The sequence below is a fragment of the Strongylocentrotus purpuratus genome, unplaced genomic scaffold (assembly GCF_000002235.5).
Source record: "Strongylocentrotus purpuratus isolate Spur 01 unplaced genomic scaffold, Spur_5.0 spur5_scaffold_2, whole genome shotgun sequence".
In the NCBI taxonomy this organism is placed as follows: domain Eukaryota; kingdom Metazoa; phylum Echinodermata; class Echinoidea; order Camarodonta; family Strongylocentrotidae; genus Strongylocentrotus; species Strongylocentrotus purpuratus.
Genome location: NW_022145605.1, coordinates 103053 through 122423, shown reverse-complemented (window position 1 = coordinate 122423; position 19371 = coordinate 103053). Strand labels below are relative to the sequence as shown.

Here is a 19371-nt window from a genome sequence, read left to right as displayed (position 1 = left end):
GTATTAAGATCCTAGTTTAGCATTACTGCATAATTGTCAACAAGGAAAGTAATACAAGCTTTATTTTTAGTGCTAAATTGTATGAGATAATATTGAGATAGCTATTGATGATTGATTTGATAATTAATTACCAAAATGCAGGTAAAATATTAATACACCAAATATACAAGTAATATACATATTTTAGTAAAGGGAACTAAGAAAATGTGAAAGTGCTAATTGAGGATACCCATGTTAACATTACATACATGTACAGTATATAATTTATTTTTTCACTAGCAATTTCATAAGATGGGAATTTACTAAATGTTAAATCACCTTGCTGATAATGAATATATAAAAATAGGTCTACCATTACTTGGTAAATTTTTCATAGCCTTTTTGAAAATGTGAATCGCACTTGCTTTTTTAAAATGATGTGTTCAAAACATAAGCCAGAAAATATATATATTGAAAAAAGGAGATCAGAGACTCTGGTCTTAGAGGAAGGGGAGGTGCCAGTTTCCCTTCCGGTATGAAGTAGGGGTTCATGAACAAGCCCTCGGATGGAAGGTAATTATCACATGTTTGGGTTGCATTCTTCAATAGGAAAACTGGTCTGCTTGTCTGTGCATTGAATTGTATACTAACTTGTCTTTTTCTTGGTTTGGTGTTATACCTGTATCTCTGGTGTTTACTTTCTGGCAAACGTTTATTGATAGTGTGTATAGCAATGCACAATGAGTAGCCTCCTGAAGTCGTGGACACCGATTCCTAAATTAAGGATCAAGATTATCGTTGACATTATATTTTAAACCTAGGAAAATTATTATTTTTCAACATAAGAATTGATTATCAAAATTATGCTAATGATATGTGGTTGCATTTGTAAATATGCATAATCCTGTCAATAAGCATGTTTGCAGGAACTTTGAGAATTTTCAATCTCTATTTCTTCCCCGTTATGCTAACTTTCAGATCATCTACAGGAGGGGAGCTCTGTGGTTCGCTGGCTTCTGACGTGAACAAAACCAAGCCACCAAACTCTTCAACATCTCAGGCAATGTGAACACCCCCTGTACCGTGGAGGAGTCCAAGTCTATCCCCCTCAAGTTCTTGATTGAGAAGCACGCTAGTGGTGTAGAGGGGGGTTGGGATGTCTACCCAGGGGGTTCATGTACTTCTATGATCCCTAAAGAGTGAGTATTAGAGAGATTAGTGTGGTCACTGACGGGTGGTTATTTCATCAACTCTGCTCTCAATTAACATAAGAAAAAGAGGATCATGGGGGACCAATGGGCACTGCTTAGGCATTGTTTTCTATATAGAGGGAGCAAGTAGCTACAAGTAGTACTGTGGGTAGTGTGGCCTTTTGCTTTTGGTTTTTGATTTGTCGTGGACACCGATTCCTAAATTGAGGATCAAGATTATCGTTGACATTATATTTTAAACCTAGGAAAATTATTATTTTTCAACATAAGAATTGATTATCAAAATTATGCTAATGATATGTGGTTGCATTTGTAAATATGCATAATCCTGTCAATAAGCATGTTTGCAGGAACTTTGAGAATTTTCAATCTCTATTTCTTCCCCGTTATGCTAACTTTCAGATCATCTACAGGAGGGGAGCTCTGTGGTTCGCTGGCTTCTGACGTGAACAAAACCAAGCTACCAAACTCTTCAACATCTCAGGCAATGTGAACACCCCCTGTACCGTGGAGGAGTCCAAGTCTATCCCCCTCAAGTTCTTGATTGAGAAGCACGCTGGTGGTGTAGAGGGGGGTTGGGATAACCTCTTAGCTGTCATCCCAGGGGGTTCATGTACTTCTATGATCCCTAAAGAGTGAGTATTAGAGAGATTAGTGTGGTCACTGACGGGTGGTTATTTCATCAACTCTGCTCTCAATTAACATAAGAAAAAGAGGATCATGGGGGACCAATGGGCACTGCTTAGGCATTGTTTTCTATATAGAGGGAGCAAGTAGCTACAAGTAGTACTGTGGGTAGTGTGGCCTCTTGCTTTCGGTTTTTGATGAGTCAATTCGTCCTTGTTTTCACGAAGTGACGGTAGTGAGGAAAATCGTAACGCAAAGTGAATGCAATTTTTTTTCACTACCGTCACTTCGTGAAAACAGCGACGAATTATATTATGAACTGGCAATGGATGCAGTATCACTGTTAACCTGCCTCTTATGCTAACTTTCAGATCTTCTGCAGGAGGGGAGCTCTGTAGTTCGCTGGCTTCTTGACGTGAACAAAACCAAGCCACCAAACTCTTCAACATCTCAGGCAATGTGAACACCCCCTGTACCGTGGAGGAGTCCAAGTCTACCCCCCTCAAGTTCTTGATTGAGAAGCACGCTGGTGGTGTAGAGGGGGGTTGGGATAACCTCTTAGCTGTCATCCCAGGGGGTTCATGTACTTCTATGATCCCTAAAGAGTGAGTATTAGAGAGATTAGTGTGGTCACTGACGGGTGGTTATTTCATCAACTCGGCTCTCAATTAACATAAGAAAAAGAGGATCATTGGGGACCAACGGGCACCGCTTAGGCATTGTTTTCTATATAGTGGGAGCAAGTAGCTACAAGTAGTACTGTGGGTAGTGTGGCCTTTTGCTTTTGGTTTTTGATTTGTCGTGGACACCGATTCCTAAATTGAGGATCAAGATTATCGTTGACATTATATTTTAAACCTAGGAAAATTATTATTTTTCAACATAAGAATTGATTATCAAAATTATGCTAATGATATGTGGTTGCATTTGTAAATATGCATAATCCTGTCAATAAGCATGTTTGCAGGAACTTTGAGAATTTTCAATCTCTATTTCTTCCCCGTTATGCTAACTTTCAGATCATCTACAGGAGGGGAGCTCTGTGGTTCGCTGGCTTCTGACGTGAACAAAACCAAGCCACCAAACTCTTCAACATCTCAGGCAATGTGAACACCCCCTGTACCGTGGAGGAGTCCAAGTCTATCCCCCTCAAGTTCTTGATTGAGAAGCACGCTGGTGGTGTAGAGGGGGGTTGGGATAACCTCTTAGCTGTCTACCCAGGGGGTTCATGTACTTCTATGATCCCTAAAGAGTGAGTATTAGAGAGATTAGTGTGGTCACTGACGGGTGGTTATTTCATCAACTCGGCTCTCAATTAACATAAGAAAAAGAGGATCATTGGGGACCAACGGGCACCGCTTAGGCATTGTTTTCTATATAGAGGGAGCAAGTAGCTACAAGTAGTACTGTGGGTAGTGTGGCCTTTTGCTCGGTTTTTGATTTGTCGTGGACACCGATTCCTAAATTGAGGATCAAGATTATCGTTGACATTATATTTTAAACCTAGGAAAATTATTATTTTTCAACATAAGAATTGATTATCAAAATTATGCTAATGATAATGATTGCATTTGTAAATATGCATAATCCTGTCAATAGGCATGTTTGCAGGAACTTTGAGAATTTTCAATCTCTATTTCTTCCCGTTATGCTAACTTTCAGATCATCTACAGGAGGGGAGCTCTGTGGTTCGCTGGCTTCTGACGTGAACAAAACCAAGCTACCAAACTCTTCAACATCTCAGGCAATGTGAACACCCCCTGTACCGTGGAGGAGTCCAAGTCTATCCCCCTCAAGTTCTTGATTGAGAAGCACGCTGGTGGTGTAGAGGGGGGTTGGGATAACCTCTTAGCTGTCATCCCAGGGGGTTCATGTACTTCTATGATCCCTAAAGAGTGAGTATTAGAGAGATTAGTGTGGTCACTGACGGGTGGTTATTTCATCAACTCTGCTCTCAATTAACATAAGAAAAAGAGGATCATGGGGGACCAATGGGCACCGCTTAGACATTGTTTTCTATATAGAGGGAGCAAGTAGCTACAAGTAGTACTGTGGGTAGTGTGGCCTTTTGCTTTCAGTTTTTGATTAGTCAATTATATTATGAACTGGCAATGGATGCAGTATCACTGGTAACCTGCCTGTTATGCTAACTTTCAGATCATCTGCAGGAGGGGAGCTCTGTAGTTCGCTGGCTTCTGACGTGAACAAAACCAAGCCACCAAACTCTTCAACATCTCAGGCAATGTGAACACCCCCTGTACCGTGGAGGAGTCCAAGTCTATCCCCCTCAAGTTCTTGATTGAGAAGCACGCTAGTGGTGTAGAGGGGGGTTGGGATGTCTACCCAGGGGGTTCATGTACTTCTATGATCCCTAAAGAGTGAGTATTAGAGAGATTAGTGTGGTCACTGACGGGTGGTTATTTCATCAACTCTGCTCTCAATTAACATAAGAAAAAGAGGATCATGGGGGACCAATGGGCACTGCTTAGGCATTGTTTTCTATATAGAGGGAGCAAGTAGCTACAAGTAGTACTGTGGGTAGTGTGGCCTTTTGCTTTTGGTTTTTGATTTGTCGTGGACACCGATTCCTAAATTGAGGATCAAGATTATCGTTGACATTATATTTTAAACCTAGGAAAATTATTATTTTTCAACATAAGAATTGATTATCAAAATTATGCTAATGATATGTGGTTGCATTTGTAAATATGCATAATCCTGTCAATAAGCATGTTTGCAGGAACTTTGAGAATTTTCAATCTCTATTTCTTCCCCGTTATGCTAACTTTCAGATCATCTACAGGAGGGGAGCTCTGTGGTTCGCTGGCTTCTGACGTGAACAAAACCAAGCTACCAAACTCTTCAACATCTCAGGCAATGTGAACACCCCCTGTACCGTGGAGGAGTCCAAGTCTATCCCCCTCAAGTTCTTGATTGAGAAGCACGCTGGTGGTGTAGAGGGGGGTTGGGATAACCTCTTAGCTGTCATCCCAGGGGGTTCATGTACTTCTATGATCCCTAAAGAGTGAGTATTAGAGAGATTAGTGTGGTCACTGACGGGTGGTTATTTCATCAACTCTGCTCTCAATTAACATAAGAAAAAGAGGATCATGGGGGACCAATGGGCACTGCTTAGGCATTGTTTTCTATATAGAGGGAGCAAGTAGCTACAAGTAGTACTGTGGGTAGTGTGGCCTCTTGCTTTCGGTTTTTGATGAGTCAATTATATTATGAACTGGCAATGGATGCAGTATCACTGTTAACCTGCCTCTTATGCTAACTTTCAGATCTTCTGCAGGAGGGGAGCTCTGTAGTTCGCTGGCTTCTTGACGTGAACAAAACCAAGCCACCAAACTCTTCAACATCTCAGGCAATGTGAACACCCCCTGTACCGTGGAGGAGTCCAAGTCTACCCCCCTCAAGTTCTTGATTGAGAAGCACGCTGGTGGTGTAGAGGGGGGTTGGGATAACCTCTTAGCTGTCATCCCAGGGGGTTCATGTACTTCTATGATCCCTAAAGAGTGAGTATTAGAGAGATTAGTGTGGTCACTGACGGGTGGTTATTTCATCAACTCGGCTCTCAATTAACATAAGAAAAAGAGGATCATTGGGGACCAACGGGCACCGCTTAGGCATTGTTTTCTATATAGTGGGAGCAAGTAGCTACAAGTAGTACTGTGGGTAGTGTGGCCTTTTGCTTTTGGTTTTTGATTTGTCGTGGACACCGATTCCTAAATTGAGGATCAAGATTATCGTTGACATTATATTTTAAACCTAGGAAAATTATTATTTTTCAACATAAGAATTGATTATCAAAATTATGCTAATGATATGTGGTTGCATTTGTAAATATGCATAATCCTGTCAATAAGCATGTTTGCAGGAACTTTGAGAATTTTCAATCTCTATTTCTTCCCCGTTATGCTAACTTTCAGATCATCTACAGGAGGGGAGCTCTGTGGTTCGCTGGCTTCTGACGTGAACAAAACCAAGCCACCAAACTCTTCAACATCTCAGGCAATGTGAACACCCCCTGTACCGTGGAGGAGTCCAAGTCTATCCCCCTCAAGTTCTTGATTGAGAAGCACGCTGGTGGTGTAGAGGGGGGTTGGGATAACCTCTTAGCTGTCTACCCAGGGGGTTCATGTACTTCTATGATCCCTAAAGAGTGAGTATTAGAGAGATTAGTGTGGTCACTGACGGGTGGTTATTTCATCAACTCGGCTCTCAATTAACATAAGAAAAAGAGGATCATTGGGGACCAACGGGCACCGCTTAGGCATTGTTTTCTATATAGAGGGAGCAAGTAGCTACAAGTAGTACTGTGGGTAGTGTGGCCTTTTGCTCGGTTTTTGATTTGTCGTGGACACCGATTCCTAAATTGAGGATCAAGATTATCGTTGACATTATATTTTAAACCTAGGAAAATTATTATTTTTCAACATAAGAATTGATTATCAAAATTATGCTAATGATAATGATTGCATTTGTAAATATGCATAATCCTGTCAATAGGCATGTTTGCAGGAACTTTGAGAATTTTCAATCTCTATTTCTTCCCGTTATGCTAACTTTCAGATCATCTACAGGAGGGGAGCTCTGTGGTTCGCTGGCTTCTGACGTGAACAAAACCAAGCTACCAAACTCTTCAACATCTCAGGCAATGTGAACACCCCCTGTACCGTGGAGGAGTCCAAGTCTATCCCCCTCAAGTTCTTGATTGAGAAGCACGCTGGTGGTGTAGAGGGGGGTTGGGATAACCTCTTAGCTGTCATCCCAGGGGGTTCATGTACTTCTATGATCCCTAAAGAGTGAGTATTAGAGAGATTAGTGTGGTCACTGACGGGTGGTTATTTCATCAACTCTGCTCTCAATTAACATAAGAAAAAGAGGATCATGGGGGACCAATGGGCACCGCTTAGACATTGTTTTCTATATAGAGGGAGCAAGTAGCTACAAGTAGTACTGTGGGTAGTGTGGCCTTTTGCTTTCAGTTTTTGATTAGTCAATTATATTATGAACTGGCAATGGATGCAGTATCACTGGTAACCTGCCTGTTATGCTAACTTTCAGATCATCTGCAGGAGGGGAGCTCTGTAGTTCGCTGGCTTCTGACGAGAACAAAACCAAGCCATCAAACTCTTCAACATCTCAGGCAATGTGAACACCCCCTTTACCGTGGAGGAGTCCAAGTCTATCCCCCTCAAGTTCTTGATTGAGAAGCATGCTGGTGGTGTAGAGGGGGGTTGGGATAACCTCTTAGCTGTCATCCCAGGGGGTTCATCTATTTCTATGATCCCTAAAGAGTGAGTATTAAAGGGATTAGTGAGGTCGCTGACGGGTGGTTATTTCATCAACTCGGCTCTCAATTAACATAAGAAAAAGAGGATCATTGGGGACCAACGGGCACCGCTTTGGCATTGTTTTCTATATAGAGGGAGCAACTAGCTACAAGTAGTACTGTGGGTAGTGTGGCCTCTTGCTTTCGGTTTTTGATGAGTTAATTATATTATGAACTGGCAATGGATGCAGTATCACAGGTAACCTGCCTGTTATTTGATTAGAAAAAATAATTCAATATAAAATCACAAGTACACATGTTGTACATATTATGCAATAAATTTAACTTTGATGGGGATGTTGTGTAAGTTTAAGATCAAGAGAGCAAGTGACTTTACTGACTCCTTGTGAAATTTGTAAAGGTTTTGTTTATGCAAAATTTGCTAGTTTTACAGTATTACTTCTCTCCAAAAAGAGGAATACTCAAAACGTGTAATCAAGATGAACTATACTATGTGATGTTATGGTGTTATATGTCAACAAATGACCAAGAAGGTTGTAGAGAGAGGAGGGGGGAGGGGGTTGTAAAACTGTAATACTGATGAAATTTAATGAAAAGTTTTGTTTTTGTTTTCATTTTTAATAGTAAGGTTATAGGTGTAAGAACAGTTAGAAACATTGTTATGATATACTATAACAGTAGCAATTCACAACTTTATGGTTCTCATTTCATTCCTACGAATTAACTCGTTGTCATCTCACAGTGTATTATTATGATATAATAATAATGTCAACACTTATAATATGCGCCATTATCTATCATGGTGCAGTGAAAGGAAAATAGAAAATAAAGAAGAATATGAGATAAATTGTATTTCAATTATTTTGCTGTTCCTCAAAACAACTTTTTATTGCAAATTGATTTTACTTTTAGATCATACACGTACATGGTTGTAGAAAATGAAAGCAAAAATGAAATGCAAAAAATAATGAAGTGGAAATTCATAGCACACACCTTTTTTTCTTTTCTTCTATTGCAGGTACCTCATTTTACATCTTTGGTAGATGGATGGCTCTTTGCACTTTGACCAATGAGCTTATCTACATTTCATCTATCAAGCACCGATGATTTGATATTATCTCCAGCAATGCAATAATTGAATAAACCAACCTCACACAACTGATAATGGCACTGTGACTAATTTATTTGTATGGATTCTTTTCTATAATACTTGTTATGAGTAAATTAAAATTGCATGATTTAAAAACCACTAAAATGTATACAATATTTATGAGAAAAACATCTATAAAAGAATAGAAGTGGTAGAATGGCATGGAAATGAGAGAAACATCTATGAAAGAAAGATGTGAATATGAAAAAGAAAGAATACATAAATAGAATTACATTGAAAAGAAGATAGATGAATGACAGGGAAAATAACAAGAGTAAATGAGAGATAGAAGTGTGTGTGTGGAGGGGGGAGGGGTGACAACGGCAATTTAAACGGGATAACCTTGCTATCCATAAGGATCATTATTCATAAATGTCTTTATTCATAATGCACTTCTACCATATACTAGCAAACTGCTATTCATATTGCAAAAACAGGTTGCTATTTATAATATACATATACCACTATCCACAAGGGTCACTATAAGGGAAAGGGACATAATGAATATTCATAGTTTGGATAAAGGACCAATTTTCATAAGGGTCACTCATCACTATTCATAATTTGACTAAGGGGTATTCATAATATACTGACCCCTTTGCTAAATTATGAGCATCAATTAACGCCCTCATTTTTTTATTTATATGAAAGCGCACCTGTGTTCTTTTATGAATAACGACCCCTTTACTCATTTAGCAATAGCGACCTATTGAAAAATAAGTCCTTTTTTAAATTATGAAAGCAACCTCAATAGTATTGTGAATAGCGACCCTTTTCTCATATAATTGTGACCCCTTATTTCTAATATGAATTATTTATTTGTGATAAAGACCCTTATAAATAGTGATCCCATATTTTAGTTGGGAACAGTGAACCTTATGAATAGAGAGCTTTATGTGTAATGATCCTTCTGAATAGCCAGCGGACCCTCATTTTTGAGGGAAATTTGGATTATTTGAGTAGCCTCGTTGATAGGAACTTTAAATCTTTAATTCTTATTATACAACCAGGGGTAATTCTTTTGTAGACTATAAAACATAAAGATAAGAAAAGGATGAAAAAAAGAATTAACAAAATAAGTAAGACAGAAATAAAAATAGAAAAGGATGAAACAAAAAAATTAAGGTGAAAAAGAAGGAAAAAGATATATTAACAAAAGGACATGTACAAAGAGGAGACGATAGAGGGATACAAACTATGGCTGCTGACAGGTACAAAAAAGATAGAATTATGAAAACAGGAAAATGAAGAAAGATCGAAGAAAGCTAGGTGTTAGAATATAATGACAACAACAAAAAAACATCCTGAAGATAAACATAGAGAAATATATAGAAAGAGAACATAAAAAGATAGAAAGCCAAAATCACAAGGATGAAATTAAGCAAAAAATAATATGACGAAATATAATAATAGGAAATGATATGATAAGGAAACATACTGATAAAGAAATAATAAAAGAAACAATGTAAATTGATCGATTAAACCAGACAATACCATTATAATGGTAGTAAGAGAAAACAAAACTTGAAACACTAAAAAGATTGAAGAATGACATGAAGAAAGATAGCTAGAGAACACTCTTATTGGAAAATGAATGGGAGCTGTGAGTGATATTTGTTACATGTATGTAATTATATTGATACGCGACAACACGCATCTCCATACACAATGGTCAACTACCTGCAACGGCCCGAAACGGACAAATAGCGCCTGTATGGACGGGTTGCATCAGTAATTCCGGAGAAAGAAGATTACAGTGACCTTGATGGGATGCTAGCGACTACGCCAACGAAGTTTGAAAGAAATTGGGATAGTGGAAAGCACCTAGAAAGGGCTCGCAAGCACTGCGTGCAAAACCACTCTCTTTTTTTCTATGATAATCCTATCGAAACACGTGATGTAAAATAGATTTATAGGACAAAATGGCGTCTTAATTGGCCCCCTTGACCATTTTCAAAAATCCGGCCACGAGGTGCCCTGCGTATTGGAACTCGGCATGTCACTGCAAATTTTCAAGGAAAAAAAAGGACGTTTAAGGGGCGAAAAGTAGTCTGAAAAATGACGTCATAGCCGATACGTGTTAGATTCGGGCGGAAACTCGGCGGAATTCGTATAGTGACCTTTGTTCAAATGCGATTTACTCACAATTTTCTGTGTGAACATATACTATACTTGGTATCATTCGAAAGGGCACTTCATTGCGGTCAGTTTGACACCACTGTTATCTGCGTGCAATGTATTGCACGCATTAAACGCGCTATTACGTAATGCATAGTAAATTCATCATTTTTGGCGATAACTTTGCGCTGACGTTATTAAAATTTACCAAACTTGGCAGACAGTTGTCACGTATATGGATACATGTGTCTGCCAAGTTTCATTGATATAGGTATAAAGATCGCTATATTAGAGCAAGTTTAAGTTATTTTGGAATTTTCTTGAAAATGGCGAAATTGGAGGGCATTTTTCTCAAAGACGGTCAGTGTTAGGGTATATAATTTTGTATATGACTGAAAAGGGCATATGTTCAAGTATCTAAATCCAAAAAAGGGTACGGGTCTGCCAAGCCATAATGGAGATACGGCCACAGAAAGAAAGCTAATTCCCAGAACTTTAGAGGGCGCTATTTATGTTTTGCATAGCCATTGGAGCGTAAAATTTGGCATGGCTATGTGCAATTATGAAATAAAGATACTGCGAGAAGATGAGACGGAACGGAATTGGTTAAAGAAAGTTATTGCAATTTTTAGATTTGTAGGGGTCCATTTTTCAAGAATTTGAGAGATTGTTGACGGAGTCGGTTTCAGATTTGAATTTTGAGTATGAAGATGGCATTTTGAAGGTCAGGTTATACGTCGCAGATTAAAGAACATCTCTTAGACTATCTAGAGAAATTTGTTAGAAGTTTGTAGGATCAAGGATAGTAGAGATAGGAAGGAAGATAGAAAGGCCTTAAAATGGACCAGAAACGGACAAAATGGCGCCTGGACGTTTACGCATGAGTGATTTTAGAAAACGAAAAAGTAGGTGACCTAGATTGGATATCAGAGATAACGCCTACGAAGTTTGAAAGGAATCGAGCAAGAGGAAAGGACCTGGATAGGAATAACAAGCACTACGTGCAAAGCGAATGTGATTCCGGACGACAAGAAGAAGTAAGCATATTACTAGAAATGCAATCGTGTCACAACGATGTGCGTGCAATGACGCCGTGTTTCTACATGTCAAACGAAAGAGCTTCTCTCGGACTATCCAGAGCAATTTGCACGAAGTCTGTAGCTTCTGTGATATTGGAGATAGGTAGGGCGAAAGAAAGGCATCAACAGTGACCTTGATGGGATGGTACTATGCCTACGAAGTTTGAAAGAAATTGGGATAGGGGAAAGAACCTAGAAAGGGCTCGCAAGCACTGCGTGCACAAACCAATGGGATTTGGTGCATGTTTGACATTGCAATCAAGTTCGTTGTGGGGGCCAAAAGCGTGAACCCGATATGCCCCATAGACAATGCGTGTAATAAATGGGCGGAAAACGTGCAGGATCTGTATTATGGCCGGAGTTAAATTGTTTTTTCTCTCTCTCTTTACGTCTCTTTATTGGCCGTATTTGGTATCATTAGAAAGAGAATTTCATGGTTGTTATTGTAAACCACTCTCTTTTTTTCTATGATAATCCTATCGAAACACGTGATGTAAAATAGATGTATAGGACAAAATGGCGTCTTAAATGGCCCCCTTGACCAATTTCAAAAATCCGGCCAAGAGGTGCCCTGCGTATTGGAACTCGCCATGTCACTACAAATTTTCAAGGAAAAAAAAGGACGTTTAAGGGGCGAAAAGCAGTCTGAAAAAATGACGTCATAGCCGAAACGTGTTAGGTTCGGGCGGAAACTCGGCGGAATTCGTGTAGTGATCTTTGTTCAAATGCGATTTACTCACAATTTTCTGTGTGAACATATATAATACTTGGTATCATCCGAAAGGGCTCTTCATTGCGGTCAGTTTGACACCATTGTTAACTGCGCTCAATGTATTGCGCGCATTGAACGCGCTATTACGTAATCCATAGTAAATTCATCATTTTGGGCGATAACTTTGCGCTGACATATTCGAATTTTACCAAACTTGGTAAACAGTTGTCACGTATATGGATACATATGTCTGCAAAGTTTCATTGATGTAGGTATAACGATCGCCATTTTAGAGCAAGTTGAAGTTATTTCTCAATTTTCTTGAAAATGGCGAATTTGGAGGGCAATTTTCTCAAATTTGGTCAGTGATAGGGTATATAATTTTGTATATGGCTGGAAAGGGCATATCTTCAAGTATGTAAATCCAAAAAAGGGTACGGGTTTGCCAAGCCATTATGGAGATACGGCCACAGAGAGAAAGCCAATTCCCAGAACTTTAGAGGGCGCTATTTATGTTATGCAAAGCCATTGGAGCGTGAAATTTAGCATGGCTATGTGCAATTATGAGATAAAGATACTGTAAGATTTAAATACAAAACGGAATTTATATGAGAAAGTTATGGCAGTTTTAGATTATTTAGGGGTCCATTTTTCAAGAACTTGAGAGATTTTTGACGGAGTCGGTTTTAGATTTGAATTTCGAGTATGAAGATGGCATTTTGAAGGTCAAGTCATGTGTCGCAGATGAAAGAACATCTCTCAGACTATCTAGAGGAATTTGTTAGAAGTTTGTAGGATCTGTGATAGTGGAGATAGGAAGGAAGAAAGAAAGGCCTTAAAATGGACCAGAAACGGACAAAATGGCGCCTGGACGGTCATGCATGAGTGATTTCGAAAATCGAAAAAGTAGGTGACCTTGATGAGATGCTATAGATGATGCCTACGAAATTTGAAAGGAAAAGGACATGAGGAAAGCACCTAACTAGGAATAACAAGCATCATGTGCAAAACGAATGCGATTTTCTGACGAGGAATATAAGGAGGAAACTAGAAATGCAATCGTGTCAGAACGATGTGCGTGCAATGACGCCGTGTTTCTACGTGTCAAACGAAAGAGCTTCTCTCGGACTATCCAGAGCAATTTGCACGAAGTCTGTAGCTTCTGTGATATTGGAGATAGGTAGGGCGAAAGAAAGGCATCAACAGTGACCTTGATGGGATGGTACTATGCCTACGAAGTTTGAAAGAAATTGGGATAGGGGAAAGAACCTAGAAAGGGCTCGCAAGCACTGCGTGCACAAACCAATGGGATTTGGTGCATGTTTGACATTGCAATCAAGTTCGTTCTGGGGGCCAAAAGCGTGAACCCGATATGCCCCATAGACAATGCGTGTAATGAATGGGCGGAAAACGTGCAGGATCTGTATTATGGCCGGAGTTAAATTGTTTTTCTCTCTCTCTTTACGTCTCTTTATGGGCCGTGTTTGGTATCATTAGAAAGAGAATTTCATGGTTGTTATTGTAAACCACTCTCTTTTTTTCTATGATAATCCTATCGAAACACGTGATGTAAAATAGATGTATAGGACAAAATGGCGTCTTAAATGGCCCCCTTGACCAATTTCAAAAATCCGGCCAAGAGGTGCCCTGCGTATTGGAACTCGGCATGTCACTGCAAATTTTCAAGAAAAAAAAAGGACGTTTAAGGGGCGAAAAGCAGTCTGAAAAAATGACGTCATAGCTGAAACGTGTTAGGTTCGGGCGGAAACTCGGCGGAATTCGTGTAGTGATCTTTGTTCAAATGCGATTTACTCACAATTTTCTGTGTGAACATATATAATACTTGGTATCATCCGAAAGAGCACTTCGTTGCGGTCAGTTTGACACCATTGTTATCTTCACGCAATGTATTGCGCGCATTGAACGCGCTATTACGTAATCCATAGTAAATTCATCATTTTGGGCGATAACTTTGCGCTGACACGTTCGAATTTTACCAAACTTGGCAGACAGTTGTCACGTATATGGATACATATGTCTGCCTAATTTCATTGACGTTGGTACAAAGATCGCCATTTTAGAGCAAGTTGAAGTTATTTTGGAATTTTCTTGAAAATGGCGAATTTGGAGGGCATTTTTCTCAAAGTCGGTCAGTGTTAGGGTATATAATTTTGTATATGGCTGGAAAGGGCATATCCTCAAGTATCTAAATCCAAAAAAGGGTACGGATCTGCCAAGCCATAATGGAGATACGGCCACAGAAAGAAAGCCAATTCCCAGAACTTTAGAGGGCGCTATTTATGTAGTGCAAAGCCATTGGAGCGTGAAATTTGGCATGGCTATGTGCAATTATGAGATAAGGATAGTGTGGGATTTAAATACAAAACGGAATTTATATGACAAAGTTATGGCAGTTTTAGATTATTTAGGGGTCCATTTTTCAAGAATTTGAGAGATTTTTGACGGAGTCGGTTTCAGATTTGAATTTTGAGTATGAAGATGGCATTTTGAAGGGCAGGTTATACGTCGCAGATGAAAGAACATCTCTTAGACTATCTAGAGGAATTTGTTAAAAGTTTGTAGGATCTAGGATAGTGGAGATAGGAAGGAAGATAGAAAGGCCTTAAAATGGACCAGAAACGGACAAAATGGCGCCTGGACGTTTACGCATGAGTGATTTCAGAAAACGAAAAAGTAGGTGACCTAGATTGGATATCACAGATTACGCCTACGAAGTTTGAAAGGAATCGAGCAAGAGAAAAGGACCTGGATAGGAATAACAAGCACTACGTGCAAAGCGAATGGGATTCCGGACGACAAGAAGAAGAAGAAGAACCAAGAATATTAATAAGAAGAATGTGAACGAAAACAAGGCAATGACGAAGGTTCGTCATTGCAAATATTAATGGGGCAGAATGTGAACGAAAACAAGGCAATGACGAAGGTTCGTCATTGCAAATAATGTGAACGAAAACAAGGCAATGACGAAGGGTCGTCATTGCAAAAATGACGTCATAGCCGAAAAGTGTTATAATAGGGCGGAAACTCGGCGGAATTAGTATAGTGACCCTTGTTCAAATGCGATTTACTCACAACTTTCTGCGTGAACATATACCATACTTGGGATCATTCGAAAGGGCCCTTCAGTGCGGTCAGTTTGAAACCGTTTTCATCTGCGCAAAACGTACTGCACGCATCAAACGCGCTATTAGGTAAAGCATAGTAAATTCATCATTTTTGGCGATAACTTGGCGAAGAGGGCGTTACAATTTACTAAACTTAGCAGACAGTTGTCAAGTATATGGATACATGTGTCTGCCAAGTTTCATTGATGTAGGTATAAAGATCGCCGGTTTAGAGCAAGTTGAAGTTATTTCTCAATTTTCTTGAAAATGGCGAATTTGGAGGGCAATTTTCTCAAATTTGGTCAGTGATAGGGTATATAATTTTGTGTATGGCTGGAAAGGGCATATCTTCAAGTATCTAAATCCCAAAAAAGGTACGGGTTTGCCAAGCCATTATGGAGATACGGCCACAGAGAGAAAGCCAATTACCAGGACTTTAGAGGGCGCTATTTATGTTTTGCAGAGCCATTGGAGCGTGAAATTTGGCATGGCTATGCGCAATTATGAGATAAAGATACTGTGAGACGTAAATACAAAACGAAATTTATATGAGAAAGTTATGGCAGTTTTAGATTATTTAGGGGTCAATTTTTCAAGAATTTGAGAGATTGTTGACGGAGTCGGTTTCAGATTTGAATCTTGAGTACGAAGATGGCATTTTAAAGGGCAGGTTATACGTCGCAGATGAAAGAACATCTCTTAGACTATCTAAAGGAATTTGTTAGAAGTTTGTAGGATCTAGGATAGTGGAGGTAGGAAGGAAGAAAGAAAGGCCTTAAAATGGACCAGAAACGGACAAAATGGCGCCTGGACGGTTATGCATGAGTGATTTTGAGGATCGAAGAATGTAGTGACCTAGATGAGATGTTAGAGACTATGCCTATGAAATTTGAAAGGAAAAGGACATGAGGAAAGTACCTAACTAGGAATAACAAGCACTACGTGCAAAACGAATGCGATTTCCTGACGATAAGGAAGAAAACGAAAACAAGGAGGAGAATATTAATGCAGAATGGGGCAGAATGTGAACGAAAACAAGGCAATGACGAAGGTCGTCATTGCAACTAGAAATGCAATCGTGTCACAACGATGTGCGTGCAATGACGCCATGTTTCTACGTGTCAAACGAAAGAGCTTCTCTCGCCCTATCCAGAGCAATTTGTACGAAGTCTGTAGCTTCTGTGATATTGGAGATAGGTAGGGCGAAAGAAAGGCATCAACAGTGACCTTGATGGGATGGTACTATGCCTACGAAGTTTGAAAGAAATTGGGATAGGGGAAAGAACCTAGAAAGGGCTCGCAAGCACTGCGTGCACAAACCAATGGGATTTGGTGCATGTTTGACATTGCAATCAAGTTCGTTCTGGGGGCCAAAAGCGTGAACCCGATATGCCCCATAGACAATACGTGTAATGAATGGGCGGAAAACGTGCAGGATCTGTATTATGGCCGGAGTTAAATTGTTTTTTCTCTCTCTCTTTACGTCTCTTTATGGGCCGTATTTGGTATCATTAGAAAGAGAATTTCATGGTTGTTATTGTAAACCACTCTCTTTTTTTCTATGATAATCCTATCGAAACACGTGATGTAAAATAGATGTATAGGACAAAATGGCGTCTTAAATGGCCCCCTTGACCAATTTCAAAAATCCGGCCAAGAGGTGCCCTGCGTATTGGAACTCGCCATGTCACTGCAAATTTTCAAGGAAAAAAAAGGACGTTTAAGGGGCGAAAAGCAGTCTGAAAAAATGACGTCATAGCCGAAACGTGTTAGGTTCGGGCGGAAACTCGGCGGAATTCGTGTAGTGATCTTTGTTCAAATGCGATTTACTCACAATTTTCTGTGTGAACATATATAATACTTGGTATCATCCGAAAGGGCACTTCATTGCGGTCAGTTTGACACCATTGTTAACTGCGCGCAATGTATTGCGCGCATTGAACGCGCTATTACGTAATCCATAGTAAATTCATCATTTTTGGCGATAACTTTGCGCTGACATATTCGAATTTTACCAAACTTGGTAAACAGTTGTCACGTATATGGATACATATGTCTGCTAAGTTTCATTGATGTAGGTATTACGATCGCGATTTTAGAGCAAGTTGAAGTTATTTTGGAATTTTCTCAAAAATGGCGAATTTGGAGGGCATTTTTCTCAAAGTCGGTCAGTGTAAGGGTATATAATTTTGTATATGGCTGGAAAGGGCATATCTTCAAGTATCTAAATCCAAAAAAAGGTACGGGTTTGCCAAGCCATTATGGAGATACGGCCACAGAAAGAAAGCCAATTCCCAGAACTTTAGAGGGCGCTATTTATGTTTTGCATAGCCATTGGAGCATGAAATTTGGCATGGCTATGTGCAATTATGAGATAAGGATAATGTGAGATTTAAACACAAAACGAAATTTATATGAGAAAGTTATGGCAGTTTTAGATTTTTTAGGGGTTCATTTTTCAAGATTTTGAGAGATTTTTGACGGAGTTAGTTTCAGATTTAAATTTTGAGTACGAAGATGGCATTTTGAAGGTCAAGTCATACGTCGCAGATGAAAGAACATCTCTCAGACTATCTAGAGGAATTTGTTAGAAGTTTGTAGGATCTAGGATAGTGGAGATAGGAAGGAAGATATAAAAGCCTTAAAATGGACCAGAAACGGACAAAATGGCGCCTGGACGGTCATGCATGAGTGATTTCGAAAATCGAAAAAGTAGGTGACCTTGATGAGATGCTAGAGATGATGCCTACGAAATTTGAAAGGAAAAGGACTTGAGGAAAGGACCTGGATAGGAATAACAAGCACTACGTGCAAAGCGAATGGGATTCCGGACGACAAGAAGAAGAAGACTAGAAATGCAATCGTGTCACAACGATGTGCGTGCAATGACGCCATGTTTCTACGTGTCAAACGAAAGAGCTTCTCTCGGACTATCCAGAGCAATTTGTTCGAAGTCTGTAGCTTCTGTGATATTGGAGATAGGTAGGGCGAAAGAAAGGCCTCAAGAGTGACCTTGATGGCATGGTAATGACTACGCCTACGAAGTTTGTAAGAAATTGGGATAGGGGAAAGAACCTAGAAAGAGTTACTAAACACTGCGTGCAAAAACCAAGGGGATTTGGTGCATGTTCGTCATTGCAATAAACATCGTTCTGGGGGCCAAAAGCGTGAACCCGATATGCCCCATAGACAATGCGTGTAATGAATGGGCGGAAAACGTACAGGATCTGTATTATGACCGGAGTTAAATTGTTTTTTCTCTCTCTCTTTATGTCTCTTTATAGGCCGTATTTGGTATCATTAGAAAGAGAATTTCATGGTTGTTATTGTAAACTACTCTCTTTTTATCTATGATAATCCTATCGAAACACGTGATGTAAAATAGATTTATAGAACAAAATGGCGTCTTGAATGGCCCCCTTGACCAATTTCGAAAATCCGGCCAAGAGGTGCCCTGCGTATTGGAACTCGGCATGCCACTGCAAATTTTCAAGGAAAAAAAAGGACATTTAGGGGGCGAAAAGCAGTCTGAAAAAATGACGTCATAGCCGATACGTGTTAGATTCGGGCGGAATTCGTGTAGTGACCTTTGTTAAAATGCGATTTACTCACAATTTTCTGTGTGAACATATACTGTACTTGGTATCATGCGAAAGGGCACTTCATTGCGGTCAGTTTGACACTATTGTTATCTCCGCCAAATGTATTGCACGCATTTAACGCGCTATAACGTAATGCATAGTAAATTCATCATTTTTGGCGATAACTTTGCGACGAGGGCATTACAACTTATTAAACTTGACAGACAGTTGTCACGTATATGGATACATATGTGTGCCAAGTTTCATTGATGTAGGTATAACGATCGCTAATTTAGAGCAAGTTGAAGTTATTTCTCAATTTTCTTGAAAATGGCGAATTTGGAGGGCATTTTTCGCAAAGTCGGTCAGTGTTAGGGTATATAATTTTGTATATGGCTGGAAAGGGCATATCTTCAAGTATCTAAATCCACAAAAGGGTACGGATTTGCCAAGCCATAATGGAGATACGGCCACAGAAAGAAAGCCA

General features: G+C 39.5%; 2 long non-coding RNA genes across 3 annotated transcripts; both read left to right on the top strand.

The window, feature by feature from the left end:
- The first annotated feature begins 1658 nt into the window (after window positions 1-1658).
- On the top strand, window positions 1659-6439 carry LOC105444487. 2 transcript variants are annotated; one of them, XR_004065099.1, is made up of 7 exons: window positions 1659-1825; window positions 2189-2422; window positions 2837-3069; window positions 3975-4195; window positions 5105-5338; window positions 5753-5985; window positions 6396-6439. It is a non-coding gene; the product is annotated as an uncharacterized LOC105444487 (long non-coding RNA). The 2 variants fall into 2 exon arrangements; XR_004065100.1 differs by lacking the exons at window positions 1659-1825; window positions 2189-2422; window positions 2837-3069 and adding an exon at window positions 3546-3712.
- A 22-nt stretch (window positions 6440-6461) lies between these two features.
- LOC115926570 lies at window positions 6462-8284 on the top strand. Its single transcript, XR_004065101.1, has 3 exons — window positions 6462-6628; window positions 6891-7123; window positions 8138-8284. It is a non-coding gene; the product is annotated as an uncharacterized LOC115926570 (long non-coding RNA).
- Window positions 8285-19371: the final 11087 nt, after the last annotated feature.